The sequence below is a fragment of the Panthera onca genome, chromosome B4 (assembly GCF_046562875.1).
Source record: "Panthera onca isolate mPanOnc1 chromosome B4, mPanOnc1 haplotype 2, whole genome shotgun sequence".
In the NCBI taxonomy this organism is placed as follows: Eukaryota; Metazoa; Chordata; class Mammalia; order Carnivora; family Felidae; genus Panthera; species Panthera onca.
The window spans coordinates 132080351-132093012 of record NC_138345.1 but is presented as its reverse complement, the minus strand read 5'-3'; the positions used below and the strand labels follow the sequence as shown (position 1 = coordinate 132093012).

The 12662-nt window shown below is 56.9% G+C and overlaps 1 pseudogene; it reads right to left on the bottom strand.

Moving 5' to 3' along the window:
- Positions 1 to 444: 444 nt before the first annotated feature.
- On the bottom strand, positions 445 to 917 carry LOC132695224 (ATP synthase F(0) complex subunit C2, mitochondrial pseudogene; annotated as a pseudogene).
- Between the last annotated feature and the right edge of the window lie 11745 nt (positions 918 to 12662).

Genomic DNA, 12662 nt, shown 5'->3' with positions numbered 1-12662 from the left:
CACTCGACCTGCACCGCCATTTTCCCCTCTCCGGGCTCGCTCTTCGGGCGAGCATGCTAGTCCTTCTCCCATCTTAAAAACCAAACAAAACCTGAACCAAACCGAAAAACAACCCTGTCTTCACCCCACCACTCATGCTGTCCGCTCCCAGGTCAACCCCAACATTGCCAGGGCCTGGGGCAAGAGTCCACATGGAAGTCTGCATACTCTAAGTCTAAATATCCAAGCGACATAAATACGTGAAACACCTGTGAAGTCAAATATAGGCTCCTTCTACTTGAGAGGTAGATCTTCTTTCTTGTTCATACAGTATTTATTTGTCTCCCCTCTGCTAAACCCTGAGCCACCCGCTTTCCCCAGGCTGCCTGGGGAAATAATGGAAAAGGAACCTACAAGGCAGACGAGAGACGGGAGAAAGACCCACGGGAGGTGGAAACAGCTCTGTCACATGGTGAAGAGGAGAAAGGCCACCAACAGTCACAAGAGTCCGTGGCCTCTTGGAGGGCAAAGCCCGGAATGGTGGAGGGGAAGAGCTCTTACTTCAGAGGCGGTTCCTGGCATAACCAATGAGGGGGCTCCCAAGCACAGCCCCAGTTCCAGCCCCAGAGCCAGCCACCCCCGCAGCGGCAGCCCCAGCCCCAGCCCCAGTGAACTTGGCTGCTGTGTCTACGGCCCGTAAAATGGCGCTGGTTCGGAAGCTGCGGCTGGGAATAAGTGAGGTCAGGAGACGTGGGGCTGCCAAGCTGGCTGAGGCTGTCATCTGTCAGTGTCTCCGGTGGTGGTTTTAGCACCACTGTAGACAGTGATCGGCTCAACAGCTGAGAGGTGCTCGTGACCAAGAAGGAGGTGGAGACGAACTTTGCACAGGCAGACGTTTTCAGGGGCTGTGGGGCTGTGAAAGGAGAGCTGCTCCCAGTTCAGAGAAGACAGAGAGAAGTCGAGCTTCTTAACGAAGACTTTGGACTCAGAATTCTCCCGCTCCCGGAACACAGAGGCAGGTGGGGAGCCAGCCTTGGCCGTGGTTGTGGCCTTGGCACTGGTCTCCAGCCCAGCCTCCTTCTTTTCTCATTTTGGGTTCCACCCACACCTTGACCCCGAGCACCTGCGTGCGGACTCCCAGCCCAGACCGAGCTCTGTCCACCATCCCCCACCCTCACAGCAAACAGCTACCCCTTGGCCACCGCTGGGGAGGGGGGGGGGTGACTTATGGGGCCCTCTGAGCCCCTTGCTTGGGTTTCAGGGCGCGACTGCTGCTCCCCTGTATAGCCACCCTCCTGGGAAGATTTGTCTTGACTTGCCCTTTTAAGCTCCTCTCCCCTGTTGCCAGCTTAACCCCCTCCCATCAGACTTGCACCCACCTCTCTGCGGGAACTATATTTGTCCCACTCTCTTGAGCTCCCCCTCCTCCATAGCTGGTCTCCCCTGATCTCTCCAAATGGTAATCGTTGCGGGGAGCCCAAGGCTCAATCTTTGGACCTCTTCTTTGCCTACATCCCTTCCCGGGGTGAGCTCATCCTATCTCTTAGGGTAACTACCACCCACAAGCCAATGACCCCCAAATGGGTGTCCCCAGCTGGGACCTGGACTTCAGACTCCCACGTCTGGCTTCCCGCTCCACTGTGCCCTAGGGATGTGTCAGATTCACCACTGCCCCTCTCAGCCTTCGCCCGCCCAACCTCAGTGCCTGCTGCCCTCCAGTTGTCGAAGCCCCGCCGTCCTTGCCTCCCACCGCCTCGTCCCTCCTCGTCACACTCCTTACCATCTGGCACACCATATATTTGACCCATTAATTGTTCTGTTGCCTGTTTCCCTCCGTTGAGATAGAGGCTGCACTGCAGGACCCCCAGGCCGTGCGTGGCACAGAGCAGATCCTCAAGAAATATTTCTTGAATGAATGAATGAGTTGCTCATCGATCCTTGCATTCTTTCCCCCGCGAATGCCCACTCAATTTCAGAGTGTCTCTCAACCCAGCACTACAGACTTCAGGTGAGCTACAGCCTGTTTGTCAGTCGTGCCCCAGACGAAGGTGGTCCCCTAAGTACCCACCATACTTTTCCTCCGTTACCGCGTGCCCTCCCAAAACCCTCCTGTGAGCAGTCACCTCCTCCCTGCAGCCCTCCTGATTCACCCATCACTTTCTCTCTTTCTCTGGTGCCCTCCAAGGGGTGGGGAGAACCACATTATACCTGTGTCTGTGGTATCTGTGACTGGGGACTGTCCCACCCTCCCGATGGACAGTGCACTTGCCAGGAAGGGCTACCCAGATCTCTCCAGGCTCAGCAGAACTTTGTATACGGTGGGTGCTCACTCAGGGTTTGCTATCTTGGGTTGAACGTTTGGCTTAGTTTTACGTGTAACAGTTTTCATTAGACCTCAGTTTCTTTTATCTTCAATCATGTTTATTTGTTTTCTGGTTCATTTTTTTTTTTTTTTTTTTTTTAATTACCTCTCTTTCCTTTCCCTGATCGCAAATCAAGTACGCACTGCAGAAAACGTCGAAAATATCCGCGAGTGTAAAGGGAAAGACAAGATTACTCATGATTTAGGAATCCGGAGATAAATGATTATTAGCATGTGATGTATTGGCCTCAACTTTTTCTCTTGGGTGCACTTTTTTTCTTTGACTAAATCTTATATAGTGACCACCTTTCACGTCACCATGATTCTTCAAAGACACCGTATTTAATGGGTGTCTGACATTCCACCCGTTCTACTCAGATTTTCAGAATTCACTTTCCCGAGGGTCCCCTGCGCTGCCCTGTGCCGCCCTCCACGCACATACGCGCCCCCACGCCCGCCGACACGCTGGCGCACAGGGCCGCGGCTCCCCGTCTCCACAATCGAGGTGATTTCCCAGCAGAGGGTGAGGAGTGAACAGGTCATGTGGACCCCGCAGGGTGTGTTCCAGCCTTTTCCTTTTATGGTCCCTCAGACAGACAGATGTCGGGACAGACACACACACAGGACAAGCAGACAGGAAGCAGAGAGGGGCCCCGGCCACGTGGAGGCAATGGCTTTGGGGGTGTCTGGGCGTTCAGGGGGATCAGGTGATGGGGAAGGTGGGGTCGTTGGGAGCAGGACCCCGGCTGTACTCTGAGGGGCAAGTCCCAGACAAAGGCAGGTGACAGGACAGGGCTTCCTCTGTTTCATACTCTTAAGGGTACGCAGAGTGAGGTAAATGTTCACAGAACCAAAACCTGAACTTCAGAATCCTGGGACCACAGACGGGCTCAGTACGACCTCAGTGGGACTGGCCCAGAGGGACCCCCTTGTCCAACTCTCGAACGGTCGATTGCGGGTGCTGAGGTCCAGTGTAGGGACCTCTTGGGACTCCTGATTTGGGCAAAGAGGCTTTTCTGCCTCCCCATGTGGCCTGGACCAGGTTTCCCCTGGCCTCTGAACCCAGAGCCAGAGTAAGCTCTTTAACTCTGCAGCGGGCATTAAGGGCAGTGCCCCGGAGGGTCTCTAGGACTGGACAGAGGGGCTGGGGGTGGTCCTTGAGCCACAGGAGAGGAGAGAGGGAGGGGGCCCAGACACTGGCTTGACCCCAGATATGTCCACCCTCGTGTAGCCACTCTGCCTTCCCTGCTGGGCCCTGTGTGACTCCTCCTGGCTCCCCAGTTGCAGAGGGCAGTGCAGGGAGAGGAGCATCCAGGGTCACCTGCTCCTACGCTTGGTCTCCTGAGGAGCGGAGGTTTCTGGCGTGGTCCCCCGGGGAGCTGCCCTGTCGGGCTCCCTTCCCAGACTGCTCTGGCTCTCATGGTCTGAAACTAGAGGCTGTTTGCAGGGAAACTGGGAAAAGAATGAACCCGGCCCTGGGAGGAGCAGCAAAAAAGACATGAGGTCCAGAGTCAGCTCGACCTGGCTCACTGTGGGATCTTGGACAAGTCATTTGCCTCCCGGGAGCCCCAGGACACACCCGTGGACGAGGCTCCAGAGCGAGACCACCCTGGGACCGTGTTGCTTCTCCGAGTCTCCGAAGCCTGCAGACCACTGCTGTGGATGGAGGGGGCCCTAGATAAACACTGAAAACTGCCTACCCAGCGCGAGGCCAGGCTCAGTGGGGAGACGAGCTGGGTTCCTCCCCTGGGGTCAGGGGAAGGGGCTTTGCAAAGACGCGATTACTGGGTCACAACGCCACAATGTAGCAAGTGCTGAGGTTGCTCAAAGGAGGGAGACAGCCCTCCCATTTTGTAGATGGAGGAACTGAGTCTCAGAGAAGGAAAACGACTGTCCCGGGCACTAGAGACTAGAACCGAGGATCCCTGTGCCTCTCCGCTTTGTACCCATCCACCTCTGCCCTCTGGCCACCCTCCAGAGCTTCCCTGGGGGGGAAGGGAGGAGACCGGGGAACCCCTGAAGGCAGAACCCCAAACAGAAAACCCTCCTCTGTTGACTGAATGCCCCGAGACCTCCCCAAACTTTCCTTCCAGGGTCCAGGGTGGAGGTCTGTCTGTTTCTGCGACGGCAGGGGCTGAGTGGGACGGGTGCCGGGGCGGGGGGGGTCTCCTATCACCCCATGTCCAAGTGGTACCCCAAGTGGGATGTCGCCCTGCCGTGCCGAGACAGCCTGGCCCTGGGCCAGTGCCCCCGGCAGTGGCAGCTCAAGGCAGCTGGACGGGGCTGCCGCCAAGAATTCCAGGAATGCGGAGCGGCTGTGTCCTTCCCGCTCCTCTTCCTCCCCCCACCTCCTAGAACAGGATATTCCCTGTACAGGGAAGCCCAAGTCCAGCCCCCTTATGGGAAAACCTCAGGGTATGTGGTGGGCACCGCTCCTGCCCTGGGATGGGCTTTCGGTCCACGGGATCCTAGGGGGCCGGCACAGCAGGGGAGGTCACAGTGGGTCTGTGTGGGTTCAGCTGGGTACTGAGGACCTACTATGTGCGAGGTGCTTCATGGGCATCGACTCACTAATCTCGCAGTCACCCTGGGAGATTCTGTTTTCCAAATCAGGAAGTTGAGGCTTGGAGGGGCTAAGGAGCCTGCCTGGAGGGCACCAGCTGGCAAGTGGCAAAGCCAAACTCCATCCAGGTCAGCCTGACACTGATGTCCTTGCTCTCGGCCACGGGGCCAGGTGGTCTCAATGCCACTGTGGCCGCCGGGGGCCGTCTCCCGGTGGCCCCCTTGGCCCCTGCAGAGGATGGGGGTGGGGCGTGCTGCAGAGAGGTAGCCCCTTCCCTGGCAGCTGGTCTGTTTTGTAGTTGGCCAAGGGTCGGGTGTGGAGGCTTGTCTCTGAGATACAGGGGCTGGCAGGCCAGCGCTAGGCCTCTTCCTGGCTCTTCCTGCACAGGTCCCAGCACCGGCGAATCTAGGATACATTCCATTGGCTCAGGAGGGGCTCCTCTGGGCCCCTTGTGATGGGCAGGGGAGGTTGTGATAGGCGGGGCGAGCGGGGATGTTCAGGGAGAGGCGGTGGGGATCTGGGAAGGCTGAAGGGGGATGCAGAGGTTGGGGGTGGGGGGAGAGCATGAGCTCCAGTGACCCCACCCTGTGATGCCATAGGTGTCCCTTCCTCTGCCTTCTGTGCACACGTGTCCTCCCTCCCGAGACCGGCTTGCCCCTGGCCCTTCTGCTGGGCTGCACCTCGGGGGCATCACCCGGAGGGTCAGGTGCGGCCCTCCCACACTGGCCCCAAGTCTGGAGTGCCTAGCCCTGGACCGAGCTCTGCCGGCAGGTGGGCCACAGAGAGGCCTGCAGAACACCGCGCTGTGCTGCAGAACTGCCCAGCCCCAGTCCCCCCAAAACCGGCCCCCAAGCAGTTGGAGAACACAGCCATCTACACAGGGGGATGAGCCCATTGAAAACAGGGGAGACCGAGGCTCAGGGGGACCAGGTGCCCTGCCTAAAGTCACAGAGCTGTCACCTGGCAGAACTGTAATTTGAATCCCAGTCTTGTCTTGGCCTTCTAGAAGGGTGTCCGAGCTAGAACCACCGGCCCCTCACCTTCTCCTGGCCTTCCCTCCTGGTCCCTTAGCCCCAGAGGTCTGGCTGGTTCTGCGCCAGTGTGTTGTCCCGCACTGGTTCCTGGTCCCCCGGGGGGCCAGGGTCAGGTAAACAGGATCCCAGCCGCACTCCCTGACCTTGATTACCTCCCAAAAGAATGTGAGGGCATTCTTCCCCTTCCCAGGCTGTGAGTCACCCCTCAGCAATGCGCCAGGCTCCCGCCACTGCCTGCCCGGCCCCCATTCAACCCCCTCCGGACGGGACCCTTGCCTCCTCACCCGGTGATGTCAACCGTGGTAGCCCCCCCCCCCTCCAACCCCACGGAGCCCACCGGGCCTTGAGTCGTCATGGCGACAGCTCACAACAGGAAGCAAGGCCCCCGCGGAGGCCTGTGCTGGGGCAGAAACACAGGAAGCCGCGCTGAGCAGGGCGCAGCATTGTCAGCCTCGTAAAAAACAAAACAGGACAAAAAGATTTAAGGAGAACAATTAGCCCAAAGAAAAAGGAAAAAAAAAAAAAAAGGCCAAAAAAACAAACAAAGCCAAACAGCCTGAAGGCAGGAGGCTGGCTGAGCTCCAAGGACCCCGTGTTTCCCCTCCCAACACAATGTCGGTGGCTCCTGGGGAAGAAGGGTTCTTCCCAGTGGCTCCTCTGCTGAGTCTCCCAACTTCTAAGGCCCCCAAGGCTAGCCTGGCTCCCCCTGGTTCCCCTCCACAGCCTTGACCAAGGCCCAGCTCCGTAACCTCCACTGAAGGGGACCCCTGTCTCCCCACGGGATCATTACTCCCCGGGGCCTGAGAGGGAGGCATCCAGCCCCGTGGAAGATAGAGCACAGGCCGTCCAGCCCTCAGATGGAAACTCACCCCTCCCGGCCCCACTGCTCCCTGACTGTGAGATTCTGTGCGGAGACATGGCTCTTGAACTTCAGTCTCCTCCGTCACTGGTTGGCCGTCATCACCATCAGCCTCAGCCTCACCAGCCCACTGAGGTGGGGCGAAGCTTAAATGAGTGGGTGCTTCAACTCTCACCCAGTAGGTGCTCCATGCATGCCGGCTGAACAAGAAGAAGGACGACTGAGCCAGGCGGAAGTTACGTGGAGAGGGTTTTCAGCTCAGTGTGAACAGAGATGGGCAAGATGTTCCTTAAGGGACAGAGCTCCCGGTCAGTAGAGATGGGCGAATTCAGGCTGACAAGACTTGGGACCTTGGAGAGGGGACCCAGCCCTGGGTGGGGGAGGGTACAGCGTAGGAGCCTCGGGGATCCCTCCCTCCACCAGCTGAGGGGGGGGGGGGTCCAGGGATTCTGTCTGGAGAAGTCAATCTAATCGGGTCTCCCTGCCAGGTGCAGCCTACCTCTCGGGAGGGCAGCTGGAACCGGCGGGACCCCAGGCCTCTCTCCATTACCCGGAAGGGGACCAGGACTTGGGACAAAGCTAATCGGGCTCTGGAACGGCGGAGGCCACCCTTCAAGGCCCTCGGAACGTGATGAATATGAATGGCCGTGGCAGAGTACAGGCCATCCTGCAACGTGGGCCCGGCAGTTCCTGCCCAAGTTAGTGACCCAGGAAGCAGTGCAGGGCCCTAGCTGGGGCGTGAGGGACGGGACGCTTAGATGAGCCTGATGTAGGCTCGGGGCTGGCCCCGGCCGTCAGGGAGGCCACACAGAGGAGAAGGAAGAGGCTGATAGGAGATGGCCTGGCGGTGATAAAGTGGGTCGCTGTTCTACTCAGGGCACAAAGGTGTGCTGACTGCTGACTTGGTTTCTTTCCTTTGGAACTCAGAATCGATGACCCATACTGGGTGTTCAATGAGTGTTTACTGAATGAATGACAACCACCTGATGCTGAGATGCACAGTTTGCATGCGTTGTCTTAACTAATTCTCCCTACAACCCGGTGAGGGAGGCCTCGCTCCTCCCAGTGTTGACAAATGAAAAGCGGGGGCTCAGAGAGGTTGAGGGACTTGCCCCAGGCTGCACAGCCTGTCGGCTGGATTCCAGCCCCAGCTGATTCCACCTGCTGTCTCAGGCATGCCACCCTGTAGGACTTACCCTGTGCTGGCTCCATGCCAGGCCTTGGGGACACACGGAGGGTCAAGCCCCAGCCGTGCCTCTGAGGAGCCCGTTGGGTTCGTGCCCTCAGCTTGCCCAGTCACAGACTGAGGGGTGGCAGAGGGAGCCCTAGGTCCCTCCGAGCTGCCACACAACGAGCCTCAGTGAGGAGCTGTGGCGGTGGGGAGCCACCGTGGAGGGCAGGGAGGCTGTCCCGGGCCCGGCTGGGGGAAAGACAAGCTGAGGTAGAGGAGGGAAGGAGGGGCACGTGAGCAGAGATCAGGTAACTGCGGGGTGTCCTTTGAGAAAAGGAGCAGAGACCTGGGCTTGGCGAGGGGCAGGAGCAGGGGTGGTGAGGGTCCAGGAGGAAATGGACACCAGTCCCAGGTCCTGGCCCTTTAGCTGGAAGCCAGGCTCCGAACACTGTGGCTGGGGGGTTGGGCCCCACCTGAGGGCTCAGGTGTGCCCCGGGGGAGGACCCGCCCACACCGGTCCTCTTGCCCCCTCGTCCGGCGCCCCTCATGCACCTGCCTCGGGACTGGGGCAGGGCCAGGATCTCTTCCAATCCCTGGTGGAAATCCTCACGGGGGCTGTTGAAACGGGATGCAGGAAAGGGATAGAGCCCTGTGGGTGGTTTGTGTCTGGGGCAGGTGAGGGAACTGTAGCTTGGTGGGGGGCGGAGGGAGGGGGAGCGGGGGCCACGGGAGGCCAGATGGGAGCAAGGCTTGTCTTCTAGGACAGGAGGGGGCAGAGGGGCATCACACATGGCTGAGGAAGGGGCAGTGGCCTTGGAGCCACCAGGCCAGAGTCCCGTTTTGGTTCTGCTCCACACCAGGGACGGGGGCTCTCTTGAGGTGTTTCCCCCTCTGGGCCTCAGTTTCCTCATCTGTGAAAGGCATGGTGCTGACTGTCAGAACGGGCAGCAAGCTGGTCTTGTGCTTAAGAGTCTGGCCTGTCTGGGGGTCGACCGACCTTCTGCGGGGGCTGGAGGACCCAGAGAGTAAATACGCCCACACTGGCAGAACAGTATAGATTGTAAGTGCCCAGAGAACCATCCCCAGATGCCTTCTAACTAGGCATCCCCAGGGACGGTTTTACTTCTGGACCTTGGTCCCTCCTGGCCCTCAGGACAGAGATGGGAAGAGGCGGAGGAGGACGGAGAGAAAGTGGGAAACTCTCCGACCCAGAGGTTGGGACCGCCTCCCTTGGCCTCGGTCTCCTGGCAGTGATCTTGGTCCTGGGGCTTGGCTGTTGGGTCCTGCTTTTTTGTCTCCCTCCTGCGCTGGGTGGGGCTCGGCACACAGCCGGAGCTGGCGGGGAGGCCTATGTCCTGGGGGGAGAGGTCATGGCCTGGGCTCTCAGTGAGTCGCCTAACCCCTCCAGACTCCAGTGTGCTCCTCTGGAGAAGGAGAGTGGAACGAGGACCCGAGGACATCACACTCTGGAGGCTCCTGGGGTTCCCCTCGCCTGCCTTCCCCTTCCAGAATCATCAGCTGCCCTCCCACCAGCTTCCACCTCTCTGCTGGGTTTCCCCCGGGCAGTCTAGACTCATCCTCAGAGTCTGCCTTAAAACAAACGGACAAAGCCCTTGACCCAGCCCTCTCCCCCTTCCCTCTTGTCCATTCTGTCTCTCCACCTTTGCCAGATGCCGTGGCCAGCACTCTGGAACCGGCCACATCTCTCCTGGGCCTTCAGCGCCTTCCGTGTCTCCCAGCTGCTTGGCTCCAAGAGCCGCCCCTACCGGCTCTTCCTCAGTCTGCTTGACTTTGGCTGCCAGCCTGGACCCTCTGGGGCCTTCCTGGGGCCTCGGCCCTGCCCTCTTTTCTCCTCCCAGCCCAGGCACCACATCCATGTGGAACCCCTCTCCAGCGGGGGCTCAGTGAGCCGCGACCCACAACCACAACCGAGCTGTGCAACCTTTAGTTAGCTACTTAACTTCTCTGTGCCTCAGTTCCCTCCCCTGGAAACCAGGGCTAATAGGGGTTTCTACATCCGAGGGTGATGGGGGGGGGGGCGGGGAAGGAACTGAGGAATAAATGTAAAGCACTCAGAATGTGCCTGCGCGTAGCAGAACCGAGCCTCAGAGCCCCCAAGTCACAGGGCCAGTAAGTGTCAGAGTGGGGACTTGAGTTTGTTCCCTTCCGTTTTCCTTGTGACGCGCCCCTCCCCCTCCCCCTCCCCGAGGGGTTTTGCAGAGAAGAGCAGGCATCCCATCTCCCGTGGCGGAATCTCAGGCACAGAGAAGCAAGTGGGGTGAGACCCCCTGAGGATCTGAAGTGACACCAGGGGACACCTCTTTCGTTGCTGCTGTGGGTCCTGCGGGTTCTGGCTCTGCCCTCTTTGGGGCTCCGTACCTTGAGGGAAGCGGGGCAGCAGGAGCTGGGCAGTCAGACGCCTGGGAGCCTGGTGCCACCTGGTGGTCACAGTGAGTCCCACTGTCCTCCTGAGCCCTCAACTCGGAAGAGGCACCTGACATTCTGTAGCCATCTCTCTGCAATTACTTTTTCAGCTGGAGCTGGCCCTTTAACAGCCATCCCCCTCTCCTGCTTCCTCTCATACCGCCCCTTCCACCTGCCCCCCACCCCCCATTCTTCTGCCCTCTTCCCCTTGCATTTCTGAAGGCCGGCTTCCTACTGAGCATTACTAATTCACTCAACAAACACTAAACGCCTATGCAGTGCCTGGCTCTAGGCAGGGCACAGGACGCTGAGATGAACCGGATGTGTTCCTTGTCCTGCAGGAGCTCCCGGTCTGATGGGGAGACACACACAAACAGACGGCAGGATCCGGGCTGTGACTAGGGGAAGCCCGGAGGGTTTGCCGGGGATCAGGCAGAAGGGTAGCCTGGGATGTTTCACGGAGCAGGAGATGGTTGAGCTTCATTTTGAAAGATGGACACGACAGCGACTGGCAGAGGTCCTCAGTAATCACGGGACGGGTGGGGAGGAAGGCCGGTGAAAGGAACCACAAAGGCAATAAGTATAGAGGTCCCGAGCTGGGAGCCATTGAAGGATGGTCCAGTATGTGTTCTTCCCAACACTACCAAGCAATGAACTCAGTTCTGATCCTATCTATCTGGAGATAGTGTTGGACCCCACAGGCCAAGGGCTCCTCAGTCCCATAAGTCTCCCCCCCCCACCACCGCCCCTGCCACCAGCTCCCACTTCAGATGCCAATCACAACGCCACCTTGTCACCAATCCGGAAGCTCTCTGAACTCTATCCTTTTGGGTTTTTATGGAGGCTTTATTACACAGGCACGACTGATGCAATCATTGGCCGTTGGCTATTAACTCAACCTCCAGCCCTCTTCCCCTCCCTGGAAGTCATGGACGTGGGGCTGAAAGTTGGTGTCCTGGCATCACCCGCTTGGTTCCCTTGGCAACCAGCCCCCATCCTTAGTTGCGTTCCAAAAGTCACTTCATTAACATCAACTCAGATGTGCTTTGAAAGGGGTTTGTCATAGATATGGAGACCTCTTTATGGCTCTTAACATTTAAGGAATTCCAAGAAGTGCAGTACCAGAAATGGGCAGAAGACCAAATACATATTTCTTATTAGTATCACAGTATCATCAATGGTTAGTAGGAAATGATGCAGTCACTCTGGCTACAAGTGCTGGATGGAAGAGGTGGCAGGGACCAAGGGGAGGGGCGCTGGTGGTTTGATCTGGGAGGGAGAGTGGTGGTTGGTAGTGACCATCCCGGTTGGGGGAAGAGGATGGAATTGAGAGCTGGGTGGGAGCTGAGCCAGAAGGAGGGTCTGGGACACCCTTCGGGGCCTGAGAATCTGCACTTTTTATATTTAAACTCAAACTTTAAACACTATATTTAGCTTTATTTTGATTTTAAAAATCACATGTTAATTTGCCATATTAATTAACTAGACAAGAAAAACAATATGCTCATCTCAACAGGTGCAGAAAAGCGTTCGACAAAATTCAACACTCTGTTATAATGAAAACTCTGAGCAAACTAGGAAAAGAAGGAAATTCTCTGAATCTAATAAAGGGTGCTTTTAAAAAAATCTGTAGCTGATATCATCAATACTGGTAAAACTTTGAGTGCTTTCTCCCTAAGATCAGGAAAAAGGCAGAGATGTCCAATCTCAATATTTCTAGTCAACATCATACTAAAGGTCTTAGCCAGTGCAATAAGGCAAGAAAAAGAAAGGCATACAGACTCGAAATGAAAGAAAACTGTCTATAATCTCAGACATGGTCATCTATGTAGAAAAGTGGGTGAAATTTACATAAAAGCTAATAGAGCTAATAAGCGAGTTTGGCAATGTTGTAGGATACAAGGTCAATATTAAAAAAATCAAGTTTAGTTCTGTATGCTAGTGGTGAACAATTGAAAACTGACATTGAAAAATGTCACAACAGCCACAAAACACTTAGGGATAACTCTGATAAAAAATGTGTAGCAACAGTATCCCCCAAACCACAGAACATTGCTAAAAATTTCAACATTGTTGAAAGAACTGAATATTAAATGTTGTTAAAGGGAGAGTTATAACGTTTCATGGATTGGAAAATTGAATATTATTGAGGTGTCAGTGATTTCAAAAAAGAGCTACAAATTCAGCATAATCTCAATAGAAATTTGATCAGGCCTTTTCTGGGGGGGACGGAGGGGTGTAGAAATTGGCCAGCTGGGTAACTACATGGA